General features: G+C 38.2%; 1 pseudogene; it reads left to right on the forward strand.

The window, feature by feature from the left end:
- Window positions 1–10148: 10148 nt before the first annotated feature.
- Window positions 10149–25710, forward strand: part of LOC115956554 — a 41155-nt pseudogene continuing 25593 nt past the window's right edge.

Consider the following 25710-nt stretch of genomic DNA (forward strand, 5'->3'; position numbering starts at 1 on the left):
GAGAGAATGAAACGTTTATTTAATGTAAGAAGAGAAAGAAGGGTAATATTTTTTTTTTTTTAACTTTTGAGCTACAGTGCACATCTAAAGATAGAAGTGCACTGTAGCTGAGGAGCTAAATCTTCAGATTTAGCTCCACTGCTGCATCATTATTTTTTGTGATTAAGAGCTAAAAAATATCATTATACTTATATAGCACCACTGTAGTGAGTACTCTAATAGAGGTTTTTGATAGAGACTAACAAAAGGTTTTATTTGAATAAAAATTTAAAATTTAAAGTAATCAAATAAATGACAAAAACTTAGAGGCCTAATATGAATTTTGGTTAAATTTAGAGGGTGCAATTAACATTTCTACCTTTCTTCCTCCTCTTCTTCTTATATATTGAAAAAAAAATTTATCAAGAACACAAATATCCGGCAAATTTTCTCCAACGATTCTCAGTAACAAAACATATAAAGGATTGAAGAAAATCTCCACATCATCACTAAATAAGCACAAAACACAATCACTATGTCAGCCCCAAACCCAAACTCATCAGAGCACACAATCTCCACCAAACAGGGAAAGAATGAACGAAATTTTGTAAAAGCCTAAATAACCCTTTATCACAATACACAATCTCCACCTATTCAAGGAATCAAGAGAATTGGTACAGGAGCAATAGATTTTGTCATCTTTGACGAAATCTACTCCCACAGCCTAACCCTTTAACTTAATAGTGTCATACAAAGAAATATGAAAAGTACTAAAACCATAACTCATTTAATTTCCTCTCCCAAAATACCAAAACCACAATCAAATTGAGGATGCAGACATATTGAAGGCAAACAAATTATATCGAAAACAAAGTACAACCATATGTACCTTTTGATTCGAAACAAAATATGCAAATTGCTAATTTTGTACTCGATAACGCCAACGTTGAGATCAGCAACTCACTATTTCCACTAAGCCAACGCCAACGACAATAGCTACTACTCCACCAAACAATGCGAGGCAAGTGGTGATGAGAAGTAGAGGCGAGTGTTTGCTTGAATGAAGTTGAGGCAAATGGTGATGAGAAGGAGCAGAATGGGAGAGTGTTAAATAAACATGGTGTGTATAACTTGGAACTTGACCTTAGCAAGCTCGAGTATTTCACTACCTTAAATTCAGCTTTATAAAGCTTGAGTATCTCTAATGTGGTATTTTTAATTAAACAAATTCTAGCTCATCCACTGCTACGGTGGCAAATTTCAAAGGAACTCATGTACCGTAAGAAACTCGAGTTCCTTAAACTCAAGTTCCTAAATAATGGTAGATTTCTATATATTTTTGAAACAGTGGTAGATTGTAAAATATTTTGCCAAAATGTGGCATTTGACTATTTGGCCATTATTTGTGGGTATTTTTAATGTGTTAGGTGCTAAAATAGTTTTTTAATATCACTTCAATGAATGCTCTTAACGAGTCTTGAGTCATAACTAAATTTTGTAAGGGATCAATCAAATTGAAAAAAATTTATTCAAAGAAAGAAGACATATACAATAATCTAACAAAAAGGTCTGATGTTTTTTCCCCTGATTATTCAATAAGAAAAGGCAAGAAAAGTGTGCACCTTTTGAAATAATTTAGTAAAAAAAGTAATTTGTGAAATGGTAAACCAAACACTAGCTTTAGAGATTTATAAATGTTATTTGTTTGTGTTAGAAGTTCCAATCAAATACCTTGATTTTCGAACTCTAGAACCCATTGGATTTGGTGTCCATGCTCAGTGGAAGAGCAAATTTGAACATTAGAGATTTATGTTAGAAACATTAAGATTTAACAATAGATTAAACTTGAAGGACCAATAGGAATTTTTTATTTTATTTTATTTTTTTATCATTATTTTAAAAAAAAAATTTAGTACCAAAAACACTCGCTTGATAAACTTGCCTAAAATTATACTATCCCACAAGTCCGTCCATCGGTCGATGGAAAGGGGAGTGAACTATTTTGGACCAATAGATTAAAATTTACCCGTTCTCCTTGACCCTAGTTAATGTTCTTCATTACTATTTTGGCTAGTCATAGAATCACAGGAATAAAAACCAACAAACCACGCAATACTCCTCAAATAATATTAAGACATTAAAATAAAAATAGGCAAAGTTTATGTGTAACTTCTTTTATTCTGTACCTTAGCTTATCCAATTCAATTCAATAGCACACAAGTGTATTAACGATGCAATAAAAACCTTATAATTTTTAGGTTCAACCATGGTGAATTCCAGTTAGCTCAATTGGTAAAGTTTTTATGGTTAAATAAGAGATCTAGAATTTAATCACCGCCTACATCAAAAACCAATTGGTATCCTAGTTTGATGATAAAAGAGTTATTATTAGGAGTGGATGTCATAAGTTAAAACTCTCTCAAAACAAAAAAAAAGTTCAACAATGTGGCTCATTGGTCAATTCAACCACATGGTTGAATTTAATAAAAAAACCTAAGGTACAACACCTAAAAAATTTAAGAACTTAAAGTGAAAACAGTATTATCTTTAGGGATGGCATTTTAAATCCACACCTGCAGGTACCCGCCTCACCCGCCCTTAATGGACGGGTTTTACCTACCCCTTGTAACAAATGGGGCAAGGATGGGGGTTAACATTTTTCAGTTATATGCGGAAATGGTTTTAATAGAAGCACATAATAATAAGATTGAGAAAGACTAAAACTGAATTCAACTTCAATTAAACTTGAGCACGCTGGACCTTAAAGATAATTCAAACTGTATGTTTTGTAATAATTGTTCTTTATCATCAAAAAGACATCAATTAATCTAATCTTAAGTATATATTTACTCTTTCTTTACTATCAAACAAATTGGTGAAATAAATAACACAATAACCAATTTATTGGATGAATTACCTAAATCAAATTTATTTATTATTTGTAATTTGCTCTGCAAGTGCTCGGGCCCTCTCAGCCACCCTTATCCTTTCCTCTGCATTCTCCACGGCTTTGTCCTTGTCTTTCACCATGGCCTTAGCAACCTTTTTTAAGGCCCTCTCCTTGTTAGCCTGCTCGGTAGCATCCCTCAATCTGCCTTCCATCATGTAAGTCAAGTACGCTGCTTGTTATGACAATATCAATGATTATACCAAAAAATAATAAAAAGTAAAAAAAAAAAAAATATATATATATATATATATACACACATGAAAAAATAATAAATAAAATAAACAAGTAAGATATGCTACCGCAATAGAGTGCCATTGTAACCAAGTAGCCAAGGCCTCATCACTCCCGCTGGGGAAATAATGCACATCCTTAGGTAGTTGTAAGCCTTGCCCGAGGCTTCAGGCAATCCATCCACCCTCACTTGAAGCCCAGTTCCTAACACTAAAGGTCACAAGAAGAGGTCCATTCCCAAGCTTGAAAATTGTTTGCCATCCAATAGCAGGTAGGGAGGAAGAGGATGCCAGATTGGACCCCACCTATACGGCTGGGCGTGCACCACTAGTTGATTCCTGGATGACCACGGTAGCTTGCGTAGATGCTGGAGGAATCCTCAGGGGAGTTTTTTCGAGCCTTCTAGGGGGCTGGTCAATAGTACGGGGCCTTTTTCAAGCACGGGCAGCCGGAGGGGGTTGATCCTTGCCTTGGGCTTGTTGCTACATAGGGCGGTCACAAGGTAGAAACTAGTCAATGGTTATGTTTCGCCGGACCACCATCTCGTCCTCTGTGCTTTCGGCTTTGGCTCCCAAAGAATCTACCGACTTAACCTTTACTTGGTTGGTAGGTTGGACTTCAACACGGTGTTCCTCAACTAGGGTGTGGATAGCATGACCTTGAAAAACTAAATCAGCATACTCGTCCCTTGCGAGTACCGAGTCTTCCCTAGCCAACTAGGGGTCAAGATCTTGAGCTTCGCATACTATTAGGTTTGGGGGAAGGAAGTTTGGATGCCATACGTTGATATATGACAAAAATGGATTGTCCGCTAACAAAGCCTGTCCAAAAGGTTGGTAGCTTGTATAAACTGAGGTGTAGCCAAGTATAAGATGGGACGATCGAAGTTGCCCATCAAAGTTGATGAAAATCTTTGACTGGAGTACGAAATTCAGGTCCCTTACATACACGACCTTGATGTCCGATCTAAACCTTTTACCCTCTGCATCAAGGCAAACAAAATTGGTTAGTACATGCTTAAATGATAATAAAGACAAACAAATCACACTAAATTAAAAATAGAATTAAAGGTGCATGGTACCGACCAACGTCCTGAGGTGAAGTCAGGTAAGTGAGTTCGTTGGCATGCCAATTGCCTCTCACCCGAACAAACTCTCCTACTGAGTTTCTGTTAGAATCGGGAAGGCATGATATTAGCCATACCTATACATCCCTAACCTTTAGGTAGTATGCAAATCTTATGTTACCGCACAAGCTATATATATAGTTTATATCATGGTGGTCTAAATGTAACTTGTACAAGTGATTTAATCGGCTGACACAACTCACTTCTTGGTAAAAATTTGGTGGGAGTTGGTCGGGACACAAACCATAAAACCTAAGGGTCCTCAGTATTAGAGGGTCCACTGGAAACCTAACCCCCCCTTCTAAGATGGCCATTAAAGGAAAGAACACAACATAAGGATGCCGTTCAAGGGCAATGCTGTCCTCATGACAATATGATATCTCTACATCATTCGGGACAGCAAACCCAACCCTAAAATTGGCTAAGGTTGCTTCAGTGTCAAGAAGGTGATCAAATCCCATTCTTAAATATAGAATAGAAAAAGAAAAAGAAAAAGAAAAAGAAAGTAAATAAAGGAAGGAAGTGAGCAAGGAAACTTACTATGTGCTCTAGGAATTTTTTGATTTGGGGATCTATGCTCGAGAAGAGGAATATGCTTGATAGTGAAGAACTTAGAGAAGCAAGAAAATAAAAAGATAATCTGATGGGAAGGAGGTCACTATTTATAGGGAGTGAGCCGTTAATGAAAAAGGAGGCAAGAAAGCCTTTTCGAATGATTTTTTATAACTCCCACACACATGGCCTCGGTTCATGAACCGTTAATAATGATTACAGTCGGATATGACAGGTTGTCATAATGCTTCTTTTAAGAACATTAATTACTGTCTTATCCCGCATTAATAACTTACGGTTACTTTTCCTAAGGAATTGTTGGCACACTGATACAAGTCTCTCATTCATTCTCGGATGTCAAACACGAATCAAGGGGAGGCTATTGTATGGTGTATGGCCATAGGCCCACTTACCTTGGGCCTAAACCCAAGGACATTTGGATATCACCAAGCCCAAGACCAAAGTTAGGATCGGCCCATTGCTCATAAGCTCGATATACGAACGCACCTCGCACAAAAAGTGCTCGAGGAGTATCCTTACCTTGTTCGGCAATACACCGATATCCCAAGTATGTCCTAGGGAACCACGTTGCCGAACAGTTTTTGGAGGCTAGCACCAATTCCAACAATTTCAACCCCATTTCTGATGGAGCATATTCCTTGTCAGGAATAATCAACTTGGGTCCCTCCCACAAGAGTGATCAAGGGGCAATGATGATCCCTTTATTATCCTAAAACTATAAATAAGGAAGAGTAAGGAGGGAAGAAGGGTTGGACAATTGGGAGGTAAGAGAAGAGAGAGAACGAGAGAACAAACACACTAGCACGAGAGGATAAAGGAGAGGAAAGGCATCACGACAAGAGGGTAATTCCTCTTTGAAGCTCACCTGGGAGCTACCCAACGTTGGAAATGCAATACCCACAATATAATTAAATTATCAGCCCAAAATAGTAGGCCCAGTTAGGGAGGAGGAATCTTTGGTTCATACAGTTTAGATTCAAACCGCCCGAAACCCGATCACCTTCACCCGAAACTGCCCGATCAAAGCTTGTTCACAATCGGACACGGGTCGGCGATGTAAGCACCCAAGACCATCAATTCGAGTTGCGGGTTGGCTATCTGAGAAACTGACGAACCCGACTCGCCCAATGAGCTGTTCTTCCCTCGTCAAAAATCACAAACTCGGCAAAAAACCGATAAGTCCAAACCTCTAAGTCTGTAGGATATAGGGAAATATTAGCCAGATCTCATTAGATCCGACCAGATCTGATGAGATCCGGCAATATTTCAGCCAAAATCGGGCCAGATTTTGCTCCACTCTGGCAAACCCGAAACCATCGATATGGACTTGAAATCGATATGACTCGAACCGGTAGATCCGAAACACGAGCTGGGTCGGTTGCGGGTTAAACTTTCCCCTACCCGATGCATTCAGTCGAGTCCGGGTTGGACATAAACCCGACCCGTGGATAGTCCTAGTGTTGATGCTGTACAGGGTTCTTATGCAAGAAAGGAAGAAACCCTAAAGATTTTTTAAAAATAAAACTATTAAAAAAAAATATTAATGAGGTGTAAATTTGTTGAAATTTTTGTTATAAAATTTTAGTTGAAGTAGAATTTTCAAGCTCTTAAAACATATATCTAATAGAGTTTTACTTAAACTAAACTATTGTAACACTTGATAAGATAATTACACGTTGAAGAGAAATAATAAATATATAAGATATAAAACCTAAAATAACAAGAATCTAAAATAAAAAGAAAAAGAAAATAGTGATGATGTGGAAAATTGTAAGGGAACATCATTTATTGTCTTGTCTACTTTTTAAAAATGTATAAGTTTTCAAAACTACCCTTAAATAAATTTATCAAAAAATTGAATTATTAATAAAATAGGGGTATAATAGGAACATTAGTAAATTAATAACTTTTATTTTTAGAAACAGGACAATATTTTGGGACATCCTAAAATGGAATAGAGGACAAACAAAGTGGGACGGAGGGAGTAAGTATTTTAACACATATACACAAGGAGAGAGAAGAGAAAGCTTTAAAGAAACTAACAGTAGTGTATATCCAAAATGACCTAACTCTTGGATACACAGCACAGACTTTCAACTTTTATAACCCACACTCATTTTCCAATGTGGGATTAACCCACTATTTGAGGCTTTGGTTATATATATATATTGCTTACTCAATGTTGGATCTCATCCTAAAATCTATTATTAGGATCCACTATTATGTGAGATAATGAAATATTGCTCTGATTAATTACCCAACTTACTTCAATATATGTAACCCCTATCTTTTGGACCAAGCATATTTAATTAAGCATGTTACAAGTTTTACTATGTAAACCTTACAAACTATTGTGTCATCATTCACAAAAAATTATTTTAATATTTATTTATGATGCATTGTTCAAAAATGGGGCTGAATCCTACCATTTTATATGTTGAGGTGTGTTGGGCTGTTTTGCCTATTTCGGGATATATGCCGGATTTCGGCCGGTAAATGCATACTTGACCGAAATGAAACCATTTTTTTTTTAAATTTCCTGCTTTTATCTTGCCCTTTTTTCTTTGTTTTTCCGGCCTCTGTGTGTTCGACATTTCTTTTCTCCACCTCTTTATCTTCTTCTTGTGACTCTCTCTTCCTCCCTCTTTGTATGTCTTTTTTGAAATCTGAAAATTTTAGTTATTTGTGAAGTGTAGCTACATAAATTTACTGAAAAACTGAAGAGTCCAAGAATATTCACCCACTACCACCACTAGGCGATTAATTAATACCACCAACCCAGTCCATGTGTTAATTTTCTCTTCAACCCTTCATGCTTCATTTTTTTTTCTTGTTAAAATTAAATAATTTTTACCTTCTCAAACTAAGATGGTATAAATCTAGTGCACTATGCATATTGGATAATTGCACCGATGTGGTTAAAGATTATCATGTGAGATTTGCCCTTTATTGAAGTTTTAAAAAGTGAAGACGAATCCTTGGCATCTTTTGGCCTTCTAATTGCTAATAGTAAATCGTATACAAATGTCTTTTTTTTTTTTTAGAAGATTACAAATATCTTTTGTAGTATTAGTTTTTCACACTCTTAAAAAATCTAACTCTATAGTTCATAAACTTGCAAGACATATTAATAGTTTATATGTGTGGATGGAATACATTCCTTTACACCTTAATTATATATTTCTTGCCGATTATGACTAAATTTTATTAATGAAGTTTTCTTGTCTTCTAAAATAATATATATCATTTGTCTTTTTTTTGTTGTTGTCTTTTTTGATATGAGGAGGCAAAGAAAATGCTTCAATTGAAGTACTAAGTTATATAAAAAAATTAAATTATTTTTCAAATTTATTTATCACTTATAGAATTTTATTAACAAAACTTATTACAATTGCATTTAAAAAATTACAAAAAAAATTTTTTTCAAAATAAAAATTGAATAAATCTTGTCTACGATCTATTATTTATTATTTATTGTTTTTTTAAAAAATTGAGTAGATTAGTCATGTTATTAAATGAAAATGACATATAGCAAAACTTGAATATAAAAATTCAATTTATAATTTTGCATTTCAAATATTAAAGAAAAATATAATATATAAAAAATCTCATTTAATTTTTTTTTTAATAATTTTAAAAGAAGAAACTTGTAAACTTTATTCAATAGAAGAAGAAGGAATTACATTATGAGATAAAGTGTGCATTGTGAAGTACTAACTATTCTCAATCTAAGTTACAAAATCATCAATGCCTTGAACATGTTTTACTTGTAGGTGTGTGCTAGTTATTTTCCATCTCGTGCAACATGAGAACTTTATGCTTGTCTGAACTTGTGCAAGATTGATTGAATACCATATACGGCAGCTGCTATGGAAACAAGGGCAGGTGAATTATCAATAAGGGAATTAACCATAATCAGTGAATCACCTCGCATGGTGATGTATGGTTACCGGCGAAAATGGGTAATTACCCATAAAAAACAAACTATTTAGTTAGTAGGATCCGTTTACAAACTATATATATTTTTAGCAACTCGAGTCTCAAAGACTCGATTTTGGGCCCTTAAATCGAGCGTCTAAGGCTCGATTTTTATGGGTTGTTCCTGTCTGATGTGGCACTTTTTCCACGTGGCGTCTACATGAAAATCGAGTTTCTAAGACTCGATTTACATTCAAAACAAAAACAAAAAAAACCACAAGGGCAGCAGGAAAACCACAACAACGCGTTCATCAAAGAAGAAAGGAAAAAAAAAAAAAAAAAAAAACCAGAGAAGAATGTGTTCATCAGAGAAGAAAGAAAAAGAAAAAAAAAAAAAAAAAAAAAAAAAACCCCAGATCGCACCGCGACCTGGGTCGCGTGGCGACCTGGTCGCGCACGGCTTGGGTCGCCGGCCTGGATCTGTCGCGCGCGGCCTGTGTCGCCATTCCTTCTTCTTCTTCTTCTTCTCTTTTTTTTTTTTTTTTCTTTCTTCCTACCTTTTTTTCCGTTGTTTCTGCATTTTGGGTTGCATTTTGGGTCATTAATATTTTATTTTTGGGTTGGAAATTGAGTCTCTAAGACTCGATTTCCATGTAGACGCCATCTGCACAAACTGCCACATTAGACATGAACAACCCATGAAAATCGAGCCTTAGAGGGTCGATTTAGGGGCCCAAAATCGAGTCTTTGAGACTCGAGTTGCTAAAAATATATATAGTTTGTAAACGGATCCTACTAACTAAATAGTTTTTTTTTTTTTATGGGTAATTACCCATTTTCGCCTATGGTTACCCCATGTTCTTCGATGCCAAGTCGTTGTCTAATGAGAGCAAGCTCTTGTTGGAAATTGTAGGCTTAGGTTTTGTGGCCAGTCTCGTCCTTCCCAATCTTGGTGCTCTTCCCGATACCATGCTTGTTCTCGGTGTACGCTAATTTCTTATTGTTTTTTTTTTTAATTTTTTTTGACACTATGGAAAAAAAAAAAATTTAAATAAATTTTTTTGGTAAAAAAAAATGCGGGGATTTATGGTTATATTACACCCCCAGGCAGGGTGCCGCCGGGATTAACCGACGTGTGGGAGGGTCAACTCCCACCTAGGATGCCCACCAACGGAAACTTGCGGACAGTGGGACTCGAACTTAGGTGTGGTGCACGAAGCGCCCAAGTCTTACCCATGAAAATCGAGCCTTAGAGGGTCGATTTAGGGGCCCAAAATCGAGTCTTTGAGACTCGAGTTGCTAAAAATATATATAGTTTGTAAACGGATCCTACTAACTAAATAGTTTTTTTTTTATGGGTAATTACCCATTTTCGCCTATGGTTACCCCATGTTCTTCGATGCCAAGTCGTTGTCTAATGAGAGCAAGCTCTTGTTGGAAATTGTAGGCTTAGGTTTTGTGGCCAGTCTCGTCCTTCCCAATCTTGGTGCTCTTCCCGATACCATGCTTGTTCTCGGTGTACGCTAATTTCTTATTGTTTTTTTTTTTAATTTTTTTTGACACTATGGAAAAAAAAAATATATTTAAATAAATTTTTTTGGTAAAAAAAAATGCGGGGATTTATGGTTATATTACACCCCCAGGCAGGGTGCCGCCGGGATTAACCGACGTGTGGGAGGGTCAACTCCCACCTAGGATGCCCACCAACGGAAACTTGCGGACAATGGGACTCGAACTTAGGTGTGGTGCACGAAGCGCCCAAGTCTTACCCAATCAGCCAAGCCCCCGTTGGCATATTTAAATAATTTAAACTTATAAAACAATGGTTAGTAATATAAAATAAATAAAATTTATATACAGTATCTTAGGTGTTGTTCTTTAAGTTTTTTTTTTTTTTTTTTAAATTCTACCATGAGACTATTTAACTTAAAAAATACACTCTCATTTATAAGAAAAAAGTCATATGACAAAATTTTAAGAGAAAAACTTAAGAAGCAATACATAGATATTATACCTAAATATTGCTTATATAAAATAATTTTTTCTAATAAATTTAACTATTTCTTAAATATTTCATGCCATTAACTTTTACTTTTACCTGCTCTAAAGTCTAAATGATATTTTAAAACTTTTGGTGGGGCCCAATCACTAATGTAACTCTGCCCCTTTCAATAAATAGTCTTGTATCTATGCCAGCTGCTAGGGCCCAATCACTAATGTTACTTTGCCCGTGTCAATAAATGGTCCTGTATCTGTGCCAGCTGCCTATTCACTTGTGATGTTTTGTTTGAAAGTGAAGTAGGGTAATGCAAATTTTGAAAAAAAAAAAAAAAAAAGTAGGATAGAAAAATAAATGGTAAGATTTAGGTACTTTTTCTCTAAACCTATCAAAATATTTTATCTCCAAATTGAAAAAATGATTGAAAGAAAAAAAAATAAGAATACTTGATAAACAAAAATGTCCATGTTCAATGAATTTTTTTTTCTTTTGGTGCGCTGTCTTGGGACGGTGCTTCCTTTCTTTTTTCTTTCTTTTTCCTTTTCCTCTCTTTGGCCCAGCGCCTTCTTCTTTTACTTCCCTTTTCTTTCTTTTTTCTTTGTTTAATTGGACCTCTTTTTTTTTTTTTTTTTTTTTTTTTTTTTTTTTTTTTTTAAACATGATTTTTATTTTTTAATGAATTGGGTGATTGTTTTTTTTTTTTTTTGGTTGTTTGTCATTTATTTTTTTAATTGGCCATCATTTTTTAACACGGATATATGAGTAAATTTATATAAACTTAATTTTTTCATCTTTCTACTTTTTCACTCACAACCAAACAAAAATGAGAGAAATTAAAATTTTTTCTATCCTCTTACTTTTCCATTCTCTCACCATTTTCTATCTTACCATTTTTCCACCCCTCTAACCAAATAGACTCTCAATATCAATGGACAATAGATTTATCAAATCTCAATGAGAAATGATATGTCTTCAATATTTTCATAATATTTTTACAACAAATTTTAAGTGGCAGGCTGTTACTGGTTGTTATTGTTGGGGCAAAAAAAAATCTTAGTGTTAGATTTAAATTTGAAGCAATAATAACTATTTATAATATATTGTAAAAATATTGTGAACATAGCAGTTCTCTTCTCGTACTCAATAGTCAAACTAGTTGCCGAGTCTAGATTTATTACTTGCTTTTAATTGTGAAGTAGATCCTTGACCTATAACTTACACCATATCTATGCCAATGACCCATTGACTCAATATCAACAGTCAATGGATCTTTATCATCTGTAGGTAGTTGCAAATTGCAATATCTCATTAACCAATTAATTACAGAGAAACCATAGCTAGATAAAGAGAGTTTGTTTTTGTTTTCAGTGGTTTCCATTTGGCAATTTTTGCCAATTTATTTTACTATTTAATATATTTTTACTATTATTTATGAGTCTCATTACATTTTTTGGTACTGGTGATGTTGGGATCATCAGTAAAGAGATTCGTCCAGACGGGAATCGTCCACAAGTTTACCTAATCTAGAGACAAGTCAAAAAGGAAATAAGGACACTGGTGTGGCGCCTACCAACGACCCTCCGATGCCAAAGTTAGAATAGCTAGCACTTGAGAAAAGAGTAATATGAGTGTTTTTGAAGATTCTAGTTGTGTACCTTCTTTGGGGCTTTATCAATGGGCATATATAGGATCTCTCTTCCTAGCCATTGGCCTTGCTTTGATGGTCGAATCATTGCAGGATTCGTAATGCCTACGCGATATATTAAATGGACAGAATGATCTTCCAACGGTGTCGAAGACTGTTATTTGTTTATGTAATGCCTTGCCATAATTGAGGGACGATGGTTGAGTCTTTGTCAGGCAGTTCTTCCCAAGCTTGGTTGATTCCAGTATCGTCCTTGATTATCGTCCTTCTATGATGGACGGATATATTTTCAGGATCATCAATTGCCCCCCTATTCCGTGATCGTCCTCAATTCGGACGGTCTAGGGAATACAAGAGGTCTCTTTTTTTTTTGAAAAGTTTTCTGATGCTTAGGATTATGTTCTCCGCATTTATGGTCCTATGGCGGCGTGGCACATATCGTGGCCGTGTCCTTTTCTGATCAGTGAACAGTTCTCGTTTCTGGTGACTGCCTTTTCAATTTCCCGCATTCTTCAAGGCAAAACCTTTTAACTCTTTTATTTTTTCATCTTTTCACTTTCCTTTTGCATTTGACATGTCTGATTTCCATTCTTTCCTTTTCTCTGCATCTAATTTCTCTGAGTTTATTGTTGCTGCTGCAAATTTCGCTCAATCCCATTCGGTTTTCCTCCTTATTTTCAGGTACATTCGCCTATTTCTACACTTTTTCTCTTTTTGGCTGTACTGTGTTCTTTTCTTTCGCATTCTTATTTTCCTTTTTGGGATTGCATAACTTTCCTGAATGGTGGGTTATACTGAATTTAGGAATATTTCTCCCTCCATCACCTTTCTTTTCACTAGCTTGGGGGGGCTGTTAGATTCTTCTGGAGACCGATACCCACAAATTGGGGGTTTCGTTGTAGGGGATAGTGGCCTTAATTTAGCCTTAGGTGATTTGTACCCTTTGCTGCATCAGTCTTTGTCTTGGTTTAAATCAATCTGTGGGGTTCTTAGGTGGGAAGATATGGGGTTAGGGTTGGGATCGAGTGGTCAAGAGAGGGGTTCGTCTTCTAGTGTGGTCGCGGACAGGGCTGTTAGGGACACAGCCACCTCTGTTCCTCCGTGTTCATCCATTCTTCCTTCTACCTCTACAACATCCCGTCCCTTTCACGCCCTCAAAGAAAAATGTACCTTGAAGCTGGATGTCTTTAATAAGTTTAGGGATATATTCCAATTTCCTAATGAAACTAGGGCTCGTCTACCTAGGAAGGGCGTGAAGGCTTGTGCCTTTGCCCATGGTGAAGTTTGCTTTTATGAAGCTACTTTTTCGTGTGGCCTGAGGTTTCCCATTCATCCATCCATTATTGAACTCTTAGATCACCTACACATTGCCCTTGGGCAGCTTATGCGGAACTCCTGGAGGACCGTCATAAGCTGTATGGTGATCTAGACGACCATAGCGGATGGAGACATGATCACTCTCAACGAGTTCACCTACCTCTACCACCTAAAAGAGTCCAAGGAGTTTGGATATTATGAGTTTGTTCCCTGGGACAGGAGATCCTGTCTTGTAGTTGATCTTCCCTCGTCCTTCCGTTATTGGAAGTCCAGATACTTCTTTGTTTTGGGCGATGGTTGGGAGACTTTATGCGATGACTTTTGGGGGAATGTTCCTAGGTTGCTACGCCGATAGGAGACCCCTTATATTGGTGTGTTTGCCTTTAAAGCCTCTTTTCTTGGTGCTTTGGCTGATTTTGATCATCTTCTTTTTTTTTTTTTTTTTTTTTTTTTTTTTTTTTTAGTGAAGGAACGCCCTGATCTTGAGAGCTAGTTTGAAGAAAGAGTTTAGGAGGCCATTAAGTACGCAAGGACGATTGGCGATCTCGACGAGTTGGTTGATTCGTGCATATTGGCCCGTCATTGTCTAGGTCTTGAGCCTTCACTCTACATCCTTAAAGCGATGGACCAAGAGAAGAGGAAACGTGAGTCTTTTTGACGTGCACGATCATCCATTTTTCCTTCTTCCTTATTTGAATTCTTAAATTTTTCTTCCTTTTTGGTGCAGAGATGACGAGAAAATTTAACAAGGATATGTATGCCAAAATTAAGGTGAAGAAGAATGAACCTCTTTCAAGTATTGGCTAGAAAACATTAAGGATAACTGACAAGGAGAAAAAGAGAGAGAAAGAGGTGGCTGAAAGGGGTTCGTCTATCCCCACTTTGGACGAGGGACGGACAGCTTCTCCTGCCACTTCCCTTGAGGAGGTCCTTGCCCCGAAGAAGCGGAAGACAGGGTACAAGGGCAAGGAGAAAATGGGCTCCACCATTTGGGCTGATGTTGACGTAGCCATGACTCGAGCAAATGAGCTCTTAACTCCTGAAGAAATTAAGGAGATTTCCCTTGTGCCTTCCCACAAGATGGTGAGCTAGCATGTTCACAAGCTCGTCCAAGTAATTTTCCCCTTACTCTATTAGTTCTTTCTTTGTTGATTCAAGTTTTGACGGTATTCTTTACTATTAGGTGTTGGGAGAGACGATGCATCTTACTACACAATTTTTGGCAAACGAGGAGAAGACAATCATGGCTACTTCGAAAGTGGAGGCTTTGGAGGTTGAATCTTCGGGGTTGCGGGGGGATTTGATTGCTGCTATGGACACTCATAATACCTCCAAGGAGCAAGTTAAAGTCCTGACCGAGCAACATGGAGCTGAGAAACTGTTAACGAAGCAGAAGGATGAACTTCTCACGATGGCCAACCAGAGGATGAAAGCTACCGTTGCTAAGGCCGTCCTTGCTTTCCAGACGATAGAGGAATATAACACTATTTTTTTCTAGTGGTATTTTAAGGGTTTTGCACTACTAAGGAGGTATTTAATGAAGCATGAACTTGGAACCGATCTGGAAAACTTGGATTTTGAAGCCCCTGATAAGGAAATTAAGGTAGACGAGGTGGCCCAAGCTGTTCAGGCTTCTGGTAAGGATCCTTCTGAGGTTGACAAGGTTGGTGACGATGCCCCTCTGGCTTAACCAGGCTTCACTTTCGAAGACTCGCTTTTTTTTTTTTGGTGGTGCCCTATATGTTTTTGGGCTTTTGTATGAACAATATTTTTATGCCCGGTATGTTTGGGTGCTTTCGAACAATTTGCATTTCTTTATATGTGACATGTTTGTTGGTATTTTCCTCATTCGTTTTCAATTGTAGATGCCTTGTCTTCGTCCTTATGCAGACTTGGAGAACCTTCGTTAAAGTACTCCTTCCGTCCTTATGGGGACTTAGAGAAAAAATGCTTATTTCGTCCTTGCAGGGACTTAGAGGCTTTTTGTTTAAATGCTCTCTTCATCCTTATGCGGACTTAGAGGATTTTTGCTTTAATTACTCTTTTCGTCCTTATGTGGACTGAAAGGATTTTTGTTTAAATGCTCTCGTCGTCCATATGTGGACTTAGAGGATTTTTGTTGAAGTACTCTCTTCGTTCTTATCTAGACGATATCCACTCATTTAATGGATCTTATCTGCGTTCATCCGTTCAAGGGGTATTATCATCTCTTTGGTTTAGACGACTTACATCCATTTAAGGAACCTTATTGTCTTTTTGGTTTGGACGGCATACATCCGTTTAAGGAATCTTATCCTCTCTTTGGTTTGGACGATGTACATCCATCTAAGGAATCTTATCGTCTTTCTGTTTGGACGACCTTTTTGGTCTTTTGAGAAGGAGATAATTAAAGCGCGTGAACTGCTGGATAATGCTCGTGAGATGCTGAATAACAATTTACAAAGCTCTAAATAATCATTTATTACATGACTTGTGTTAAAGAGTTCGAAAATTAAATTATACAATCATGCTATGATTCCTTTTTCATAGTACCTCTTTAGATCTTCGACATTCCAAGGATAAGGTAGCTTGTTTCCATCTAAGTCCTCTAGGTGGTAGCTGCACTGTCGTGAGTAGTGGACGACTCTGTAGGATCCTTCCCAGGCCGGACCAAGTTTGCCTTGCACTGGATCTTTTTTTGTAAGAGTCACCTTTCAGAGTTCTAGATCCCCGATGTTGAATCTTTTTAGTTTTACTTTCTTATTGTAGTATTCGGCCATCTTTTGCTAGTACTTGGCCATTCTTTGGGAGGCTTGGTCTCTGACTTCGTCCAGGCAATCAAGGTTCAGCTTCAGTTGATCGTCGTTGTGTTGTTCGTCAAAGAACTTTCTCCTGAGGCTAGTAACTCCTACCTTAACTGGGATGACTACTTCGGTGCTGTATGTTAGATTGAAGGGTGTTTCTACTATTGGTGTTCGTGCCGTTGTCCTGTAAGCCCACAAGACACTCTGCAATTCCTCAGGCCATGCTCCCTTTGCCCCCATCAACCGAGACTTGATAATGTTGAGCAAGGTTCAGTTGGTTACTTCCGTCTGTCCATTGGCTTGAGGATGTCCTGGTGATGAGTATTTTGTTTTTGATACCTAGGCTTGAGCAAAACGATCTGAACCCGTGGCTGTCAAATTGATGACCATTATCTGAGATGATCGTCCTTGGTATCCCGAACCTACAAACAATATATTTCCATACAAAATTTTGTACCTTTGCCTTGGTGATCGTTGCAAGAGCCTCTGCTTCGACCCACTTCGTGAAGTAGTCGATCACGACGAGTAGGAACTTCATCTGTCTTTTTTCCTATGGTAGAGGGCCCATGATGTCAATCCCCCATTGTGCAAACGGCCAGGGTGAGGAGACGATCGTCATTTTTTACCCAGGGACTTATTGAACATTCCCATACCTCTGCAATTGTCACATCTCTTCAAGAACTCCACTGCGTCTTGCTGCATCGTGGGCCAAAAATAACCTGCTCTCATGATCCTCCTCACAAGTAACTTATGCCCCATGTGATCTCCACAAATTCCCCCGTGTACCTCTTCCAAGACATATATGGCCTCGTCTTCTTCTATACATCTCAAGTAGGGCTAGGAGAAGCCCCTTTTGTAAAGGTCACCGTTTAGTACTATTAACTAGGCTACTCGTTTTTGAACCTTTTTGGCTTCTTCAGGTTTTGGTGGTAATCGTCCATCTCTAAGGAACGATAAAATGGGATCCATCCATCCCAAGTGTGTATGCACAGGGAAAGTTTGAAACTCTTTGATGCTGGGAGAGTCTTGTTCTTCCATACTCCAATCATTCATTTTATCCTGGTTGTTTGTTGAGGCACTTCGTGCTACATCGTCAGCTTCTGCATTCTGATCCCTTGGGACCGGAACGAACTCTGCGTGATGAAAGGTACTTACCAGCTAATTCCTCAATTTGGGTATTTCTACATTCTCGTCTCTTTTTCTCCGAAATCTCCCCTAACTTGCCCTATGATGAGCTGTGAGTCTTGAGCATGATATTTTCAGCTCCAAGTGCCCGAGCTGTTCTTAGTCTTGTCAGCAAGGCCTTGTACTCTTCTTCATTATTAGTTATTGGGAATCTGAGTTGGACCCCATACTCAAGAACGTCATTTTCAGGGGAAGTAATAACAACGCCTGCTCCGCCTCCTTTCTGAGTGGACGATCCATCAGTGTTTATCATCCAAAGGTCTTCTTGGTTGTCTGTGTTCTCAGGGATGGTGAATTTTGCTATGAAATTAGCCAATACCTGAGCTTTTATGGCTGTTCATGGATGGTATTCTATGTCAAACTGGCTGAGTTCAATAGCCCATTGTACCATTCGTCTTGCGGCCTCGGGTTTGTTCATCGCTTTTTTGATCGGCTGGTCCGTCATTACTGTGATAGGGTTAGCCTAGAAGTATGGACTAAGTTTTCTTGAAGCCACTATTAGGGAAAATGTGATCTTCTCTATGCGAGGATATCGTGCCTCGGCACCCTGGAAAGCCTGGCTGACATAGTATACAGGAAGTTGCAACCTATTTTCTTTTCTAGTCAATGCTGCGCTGACTGCCGTGAGAGATACTGCTAAGTAAAAGAATAAGTCTTCGCCTTCTTTGGACGAACTTAAGAGTGGGGGATTGCTCAGGTAGTGCTTCAACTCTTGAAATGTTGTTTCGCACTCCTCCGTCCAAGCAAACGATTTCTTTAAAGTCTTGAAGAAAGGGAGGCATTTGTCTATGGCCTTAGAGACGAGCCTATTGAAGGCTGCTACTCTTCCTGTGAGGGATTGTAGATCTTTGATCATCTTTGGCAAAGACATTTCAAGGATGGCCTTGACTTTCTTGGGGTTTGCTTCAATTCCCTTTTGCGACACCAAAAACCAGAGGAATTTCCCTGAGGAAACCCCGAAAACACATTTGGACAGGATCAACTTCATGCTGTACTGTCTGAGCGTGTTGAACGTCTCTTTGAGGTCGTCCAAGTGGTCCTCTTCCTCTTTGCTCTTGACAAGCATATCATCAACGTATACCTTCACATTTCTCTCGATCTATTTCTCGAACATTTAGTTCACCAACCTTTGATAGGTGGCCCCTGCATTCTTGAGTCCAAAGGGCATGACCCAGTAGCAACAGAGCCCTTGACTGGTGATAAAGGCAGTTTTTTCTTAATCTTCTTCAGCAATTTGTATCTGGTTATATCCGAAAAATGCGTCCATGAATGTGAGAAGTTTATGTCCGACGGTGGAGTCTACCAGTTGATCAATTCTAGGCAAGGGAAAACTATCCTTCGGGTAGGCTTGATTAAGATCTATGAAATCGACGCACATTCTCCACTTCCTGTTTGTTTTCTTGACCATGACCACGTTGGTCAACCACTCAGAGTAGTGAACTTCCCGAATAAAATTGGCAGCAAGCAATTTATTTACTTCATCCATTACTTCTTTGTTTCGTTCGGGGGTAAAGACCCTTCTTCTCTGGGTCAACATTCAGGCGATGCTGGATGAGGCTTGCTAGGATCCTTGGTATATCCTCGTGGCTCCAAGCAAATACATCGAGGTTATCTTTTAGGAAGTTGATGATCCCTTCCTTCGTCCTAAGACTTAGATTCGTCCCTATTTAGGTTGTCTTCGCTGGACTTCCTTCAACAAACTCTATCATTTCTAGCTTCTCAACAATCTCTGGTGTTTTTTCCTCGATTATCCATGTATGGTTTTCTTTTGAGGCCAGGATGGCTTGGTAACACTCTCTTGTCAATACCTGGTCTCCTTTTATCTCACCAACCCCTTGTTCTGTTGGAAATTTTACCTTCAAATAGTATGTGGAAGTAGCAGCCTCCCAACGGTTAAGTGTAGGTCGTCCTATGATCACATTGTAGGCTAAGGGTGAGTCTACTACCAAGAAATTGTGCTGGTTGGTTACATGAAGGGGGTCTAAACCGGCAGTGACTGTTAACATCACTATCCTCCTGGGGTATAACTTGTCTCTACTGAAACTGACGAGGGGGGACTCGAAAGGACGAAGGCTTTTTGGGTCTAGCTTTAGCTGCTGGAAGGCGGAAAGGTAAATAATGTCAGTCGAGCTCCCATTATCTACCAGAACTCTCCTTGTATTGAACCCCTCAATCATGAACATAATGACCAGTGGGTCATCATGAGGTTGCTTTACACCCCTTGCATCTTCTTCTGAAAAGTACATGTCTTGATTTGTCCATTTTTGCTTCAGATGAGGTAGACTGTGAACACTATTTACTTGCCTTTGGTGTGACTTCCTGAGGGATCTGTATGATCCCCCTATGGTTGGTCCCCCTGCGGTTGGTCCCCCTACGGTAGTTTTTATTTCCCTTAATGCATTCTGTGGACGAGGCGATGGGCGGTCTTCATCCCTCTTTGAGCCCCTGTACTGACCTTTCTGGCTATATTTGCTAGAATCTCCCATTTTCATATATTGTTGTAGTTTTCCTTTTTGTATAAGTTCTTCAATCTACTCCTTTAGATCTCTACAATCCTCTGTGTAGTGCCCATGGCCTTTGTGAAAACGATAGTATTTCCTCTTGTCGCGTAAACTAGGTGATGAATGGAGTGGCCTTGGCCACTTAAGAGATGGTTCGTCTCTTATTTCCATCATAATCTGGTCAACAGGCATCACTAATGGTGTGAACTTCACTGGACAAGGGTTTTTGTCCTCCCTTCATCTATTCCCTTCATCATTTTGTCGGTCTGCTCGATCTCTTTTTTGTCCTCTCCGATCATCCTCCTTTTTTTCCTTGCTTTTTTCTGCTCCATTGATGGCTGCTAGAGCTTCTTCAGCATTAATATACTTATGTGCTTTCAATAATGCCTTAGCCATCGTCTTAGGGGATTTTTGGCCAAGGAAGCCCCAAAATTTCTGGACTTCAACCCTACCTTGAAGGTCGTGAGCTGTACCTTATCATCCGCCTCATCTACTTCCAGCATTTCTCAGGTGAAGCATGTTACATAAGACCTTAGTGGTTCCTTCTCTCCTTGTTTGATGGTGAGCAAATGGTTGGCAGTCCTTTTTGGACGTTGCTTGCCGACAAAATGAAGGACAAAGAAACTGCTTAGCTGCTCGAAGTTATCAATGGATGACATTGGCAACTTGTTGAACTACTCCCTGGTTGCTCCTTTGAGGGTAGTGGGAAAGGAGCGGCACAAAATCTCATCAAGGGGTTGTTGAAGACCCAGAGTCATCCTAAAGGTATTCAAATGATCCAATGGGTTTTTCAGCCCGTCGAAGGGATCTAGTTGTGGTAAACAGAACTTCGAGGGCACCAGGCACTCCTAGACGGCCACGGTGAAAGGTGACTCCGTCTTCTTGATTATCCTTTCCAAGCTCTGGTCCGTCTTCCCCTTAATGGCTTTTCTTAATTCGTCCATCTCTTTCCTTATCTCCCTGAGGAGATCTGAGCTCGCCTCTTTTGGGGTGCTGGTTCGTCTTTTGTTACTGTCTTCATCGTCATCCTTGTTGACGTTTGTACGGTTATCTTCCTGTTGCAGCTGCTGCCTCATCTCCTGGTTTTTCTTGGTAAGCTCCTCCACAGTGGCTGCATGTGATTGAGTTTGCAGAGCCAACGCGGCAGGATTTGGGTTAGTGTTGGTTTCCATCTGGACTTGTGAGTTAATTGGGACAAATCATGTGTTGAATAGTACTCGTGTCCCCACAGACAGCGCCAAACTGATGATGCTGGGATTGTCAATAAAGAGATTCGTCCAGACGGGAATCGTCCACGAGTTTACCTGATCTAGAGACAAGTCAAAAAGAAAATAAGGACACCAGTGTGGTGCTTGCCAACAAGCCTTCGATGCTAAAGTTAGAATAGCTAACACTTGGGAAGAGCGTAATATGAGTGTTTTTGAAGATTCTAGTTGTATGCCTTTTTTGCGAGCTTTATCAATGGGCATATATAGGATCTCTCTTCCTAGCCATTGGCCTTGCTTTGATGGTCAAATCATTGCAGGATTCGTAACGCCTACGCGAGGTATTAAATGGACAGAATGATCTTCTAACGGTGCTGAAGATCGTTATTTTTTTATGTAACACCTCGCCATAACTGAGGGACGATGGTTGAGTCTTTGTCAGGCAGTTCTTCCAGGGCTTGGTTGATTCCAGTATCATCCTTGATTATCGTCCTTCTATAGTGGACGAATACATTTTCAGGACTATCAAGTACTATTTATAGGTTTCATTGTACTATTTCAACTAAACTTTACCTTTATCTACAGTATTTTCAACAAAAAATTTCCAGTTTCAACAAAATAAACAGATCCCAAACGGACATATCTTCCTTATAGCTCAAAGAGAAAGAGTATTGTATCTATGCCTCAACTCATGTTTGCTTTTGTTTGAAATTTATAAGCTAATAAATGAGAAAGAAAAAATTTTAACTTTTTTCTATTTGAAATAAAAATTCTACTATTTAGCAATGTTTTGAAACCCGGACCAAACCGTACGGTTTGACCAGGAAAACCGTGAACCTCTCAGTTTTGCAGTTTTTTTAGCTTCAAGAACCGTTCATGAGAAAAAAGCTGAGATCCGTGCGAACCGTGGTCGGACCACACGGTTCTGAGAACTGTGAACGGTTACAGCAATTCTCACGGACCCTTTTTTATTAAAAAAAAAAAAAAAGTAAAGCCTTAAATGGCATCACTATCTGTTTTTCCCCTATACAATGACGTTTAGGATGCTCAAAGAGTCAAAATTAGAAACCAAACCAAGTCTCCATCATTCGGTCCTCAAGCTCAAGAAAAATCGCCTCCCTTCGGACCCTCCCTCGCCTTAGATTGCCTCTCTCCCTTGTCGGCCACCGCACTACTCAGCTCAGTCAAATCTCTGATAATATCCTCCACAACTCTCCAGATGCCAGTCCAAGCTTCTGTCCTTTTCAGTGTTGTCATTTGCTGCTGCCTCCAGTTGATGACCAACGATCGGATCTCTCTAAACCAGTGAAAGACTCTGTTTTTCTCACTGTGTTGCTTTCTCATTTTTTGCTAAGACGATTTCTCTTTTGTTTTAATTTTATTGAAGTCTTTCTCTGTTGCTGTTGGGTAAAGATGTAAAGTAGTATATGCTTTGTAAAAAACGCTAGACCTTGTGTATCACCACAGACCACATAAATTGATGTATTTATTAATTATTATATTTAGTTTTTATCTTTGTTCATATTATATTAGTGTATTACAGTACTACAGCTTTAAGCTTTTTAAGCTCTCCTGTTTTAATAATATTTTAATGTTAGATTTAAGTTCGATAGTGGGTTTTTTTTTACGAAAAAATTGATAGTGGTAGTTTACTAGTTGGTTACTACAACAGTGGTGTTATACTTGTTATATCATCTACTATAATATGGTTATATACTTATTTGTTTGTTTATTTATTAAGTTTGCTTAAGATTTAATATTTTCTATTTGTCTTATGAAAATTATGATATGAAAATATATTTGAAAGATAAATTTTATATTTATTTGGAGACTATTTTAGTTAATTTTTCTATTTTTACTAATTTAATGTATTTATTTATATTTAAATAATTATTAAATTAATTATGACGTCATCACGGTTCGACCTCGGTTCGACTCCGGTCTAACCTTAAAAACCTTGAATTTCTCTCTTTTGCGGTTCAATGAACAGTCCGTGTTTCAAAACTTTGCTATTTAGTATTTACTAAGTGTATATATGTGTCACTTTGGAGTATTTTGTTTCCTAATCCAATCAATATAACAAATGCAACTCTTTTTTTCTTTTTTCTTTTTAGAAACAAATACACAACACAAAATGAAAATGGAAAGGTGTTATAATACAAAAACACAATACAAACTCCACTAAAAAAACCAACATAATGGATACAACTTAAGGTGGAGATAAGATTAAACTAGAATAAAATAATTATAGGTAAGGTAAACTTGGAGAATTATTCAATATTCTAGGATTATTGCTTTCTCCTCCTTATCAATGGTGGATCACATCATAAACTTTATTATTGGGATCCACCATTATGTTAGAAATGAAATATTGCTTTTGGAGTAATTACTCAACCTATTTCAATATACGTAATTATAGGGGCAGGGTTTGGATCCTTCGCCCAAAAGCTAAACGGATTAGGGCCCAAAGAGCCCAATATAATGAATTTGTATAGAGTACGCTTGAAAACTAGGCTTCAATGGATCGAACAACACACACAGTGAATTAAAGATAGTAAAAAAGCAAAGAAAGATAAACTTTGTCAAAGAAATCCTTCCTCGGAAAAATCCGAGGAGAGTGGTCCTGGAATATATTTCTTTTAACTTGGATACAATTTTAGTTCTTGTTGCTACTGTGTTTTCTCTCCCAATTTTCTCCTAAATCACTGTCCCTGGAGGATCTCTCTCATTATATAGCCTCCTTTGGTTGATCTTGACCCTCCATTTGTTGATTATGCAGGCCACTACTTGGGTGCTTGTTCCATCAGACGCCCTCCTAAATCTTTTGTGAGTTGCGGCAACCAAGATAGCATTGTTCAGAGTTCTTCTCCACATAAATGCAGTCAGGGTGTTTGGTGAGGTGCTTTAAATGTGGTGGCAGTTACCATCCCTCCAATCACGTCAAGGCTAACCCCATCTGTGAAGCTTTTCCTTTACAATATGGCCCCCTCCTATAATATGCCATTGATGCGGCCGTGGCCCACCTCTCCGGCATTACCATTTGAGCATATGGACGCCTCAAAACTGTATTGGCCTCCTCAGCCTTAGGTATGACACGTGGTATGATTAAATTTCTGTACCCCACAATAACCCCTCAAAACTCCGGTTTTTCTCTTTTGTCCGAGGAGAAAAATGGGGTTTTGATCTTGAGTGATTGACTTCACACGTGTCTATGTTTTTCCCACATAAGAATGTCACTTCACATGCCTCATAACCGCTACTAGCATCTCAGAGTCCGTAGCATCTCATTAAATGCTCTAGGAGGCACCCTGTCTCCCACATCCTACGGTGAGACGAAGATCCTATGGCTAATATTTTTCCTCAAAATTTAGGGTGGGGTAATTCTCGCCCAACTCCACCTTCTATATAAAGGGCCTAGGGGATTCATTTCTCCCACTTTCCAAATCTTTGAACTCTAAAGACTTCCCAAATCCTCAAACCTTCAAGACTTCCTGAATCTCCAAACTTTCAAGAAGCTTTTGAAGTGACCCTTGTCTTTACTCTCGAAAGTTTTTTCGTCCTTAGGCTCTTTTCTCCTCGACCTTCTATTCTCTATTCCTTTTCCTCACAAAAATTTATTTCACTTTTGGTTGCTTGCGACAATTCCCCCACACTTAACTTTTGCTCGTCCTCAGGCAAAACTCAAATTCACTTTCCCAAAAACACCAAGATTGCAACACCATTAGCAAAGAATGACCAAGCCCTTCAAAACTCATAACATATCATGAACAAGCATTCTTAAACAACTTACAATTACTTAGTAAGCATTTTCACTTGAAGATGGAGTAAACTAAATATGTAGACCCTCACAGAAATAAACACTCGACTCTCATGTGTTTGAAGGGTAAGTGTTTTGCTCAAATTCATTCCAATGGAAATAATCTACCATAGGCTCGCATATCTTCTCATTCTCCACCACTGGGATCACATGCAAAACACGAATCATAAGGACTTTCAAGGGTTGTAACGGGGTTTAGGATCAAGGTGGAAAATATTTGGGAATGTAGGTCAAAAGCCATCGAAACTAGTGGAGCAAAAATGAATCAACTCAAGTTCGAATATATAAGACATGTAAAACCAATCATGCCATTCAATAGCTTCCACCTTTGTATATATCATGTATAAACAGACCCCTTTCTTGGAATTCTAGAAGGAATTATGAACATGGACAGTTTGTAACATTAAAAACAATTTCCTCCATCACTTTTTTTTTTCTTTCTTTTCTTTTTTTTTTTCACCAAAATTACATCAACAATGGA

This window comes from Quercus lobata, chromosome 8, assembly GCF_001633185.2.
Source record: "Quercus lobata isolate SW786 chromosome 8, ValleyOak3.0 Primary Assembly, whole genome shotgun sequence".
NCBI lineage: Eukaryota > Viridiplantae > Streptophyta > Magnoliopsida > Fagales > Fagaceae > Quercus > Quercus lobata.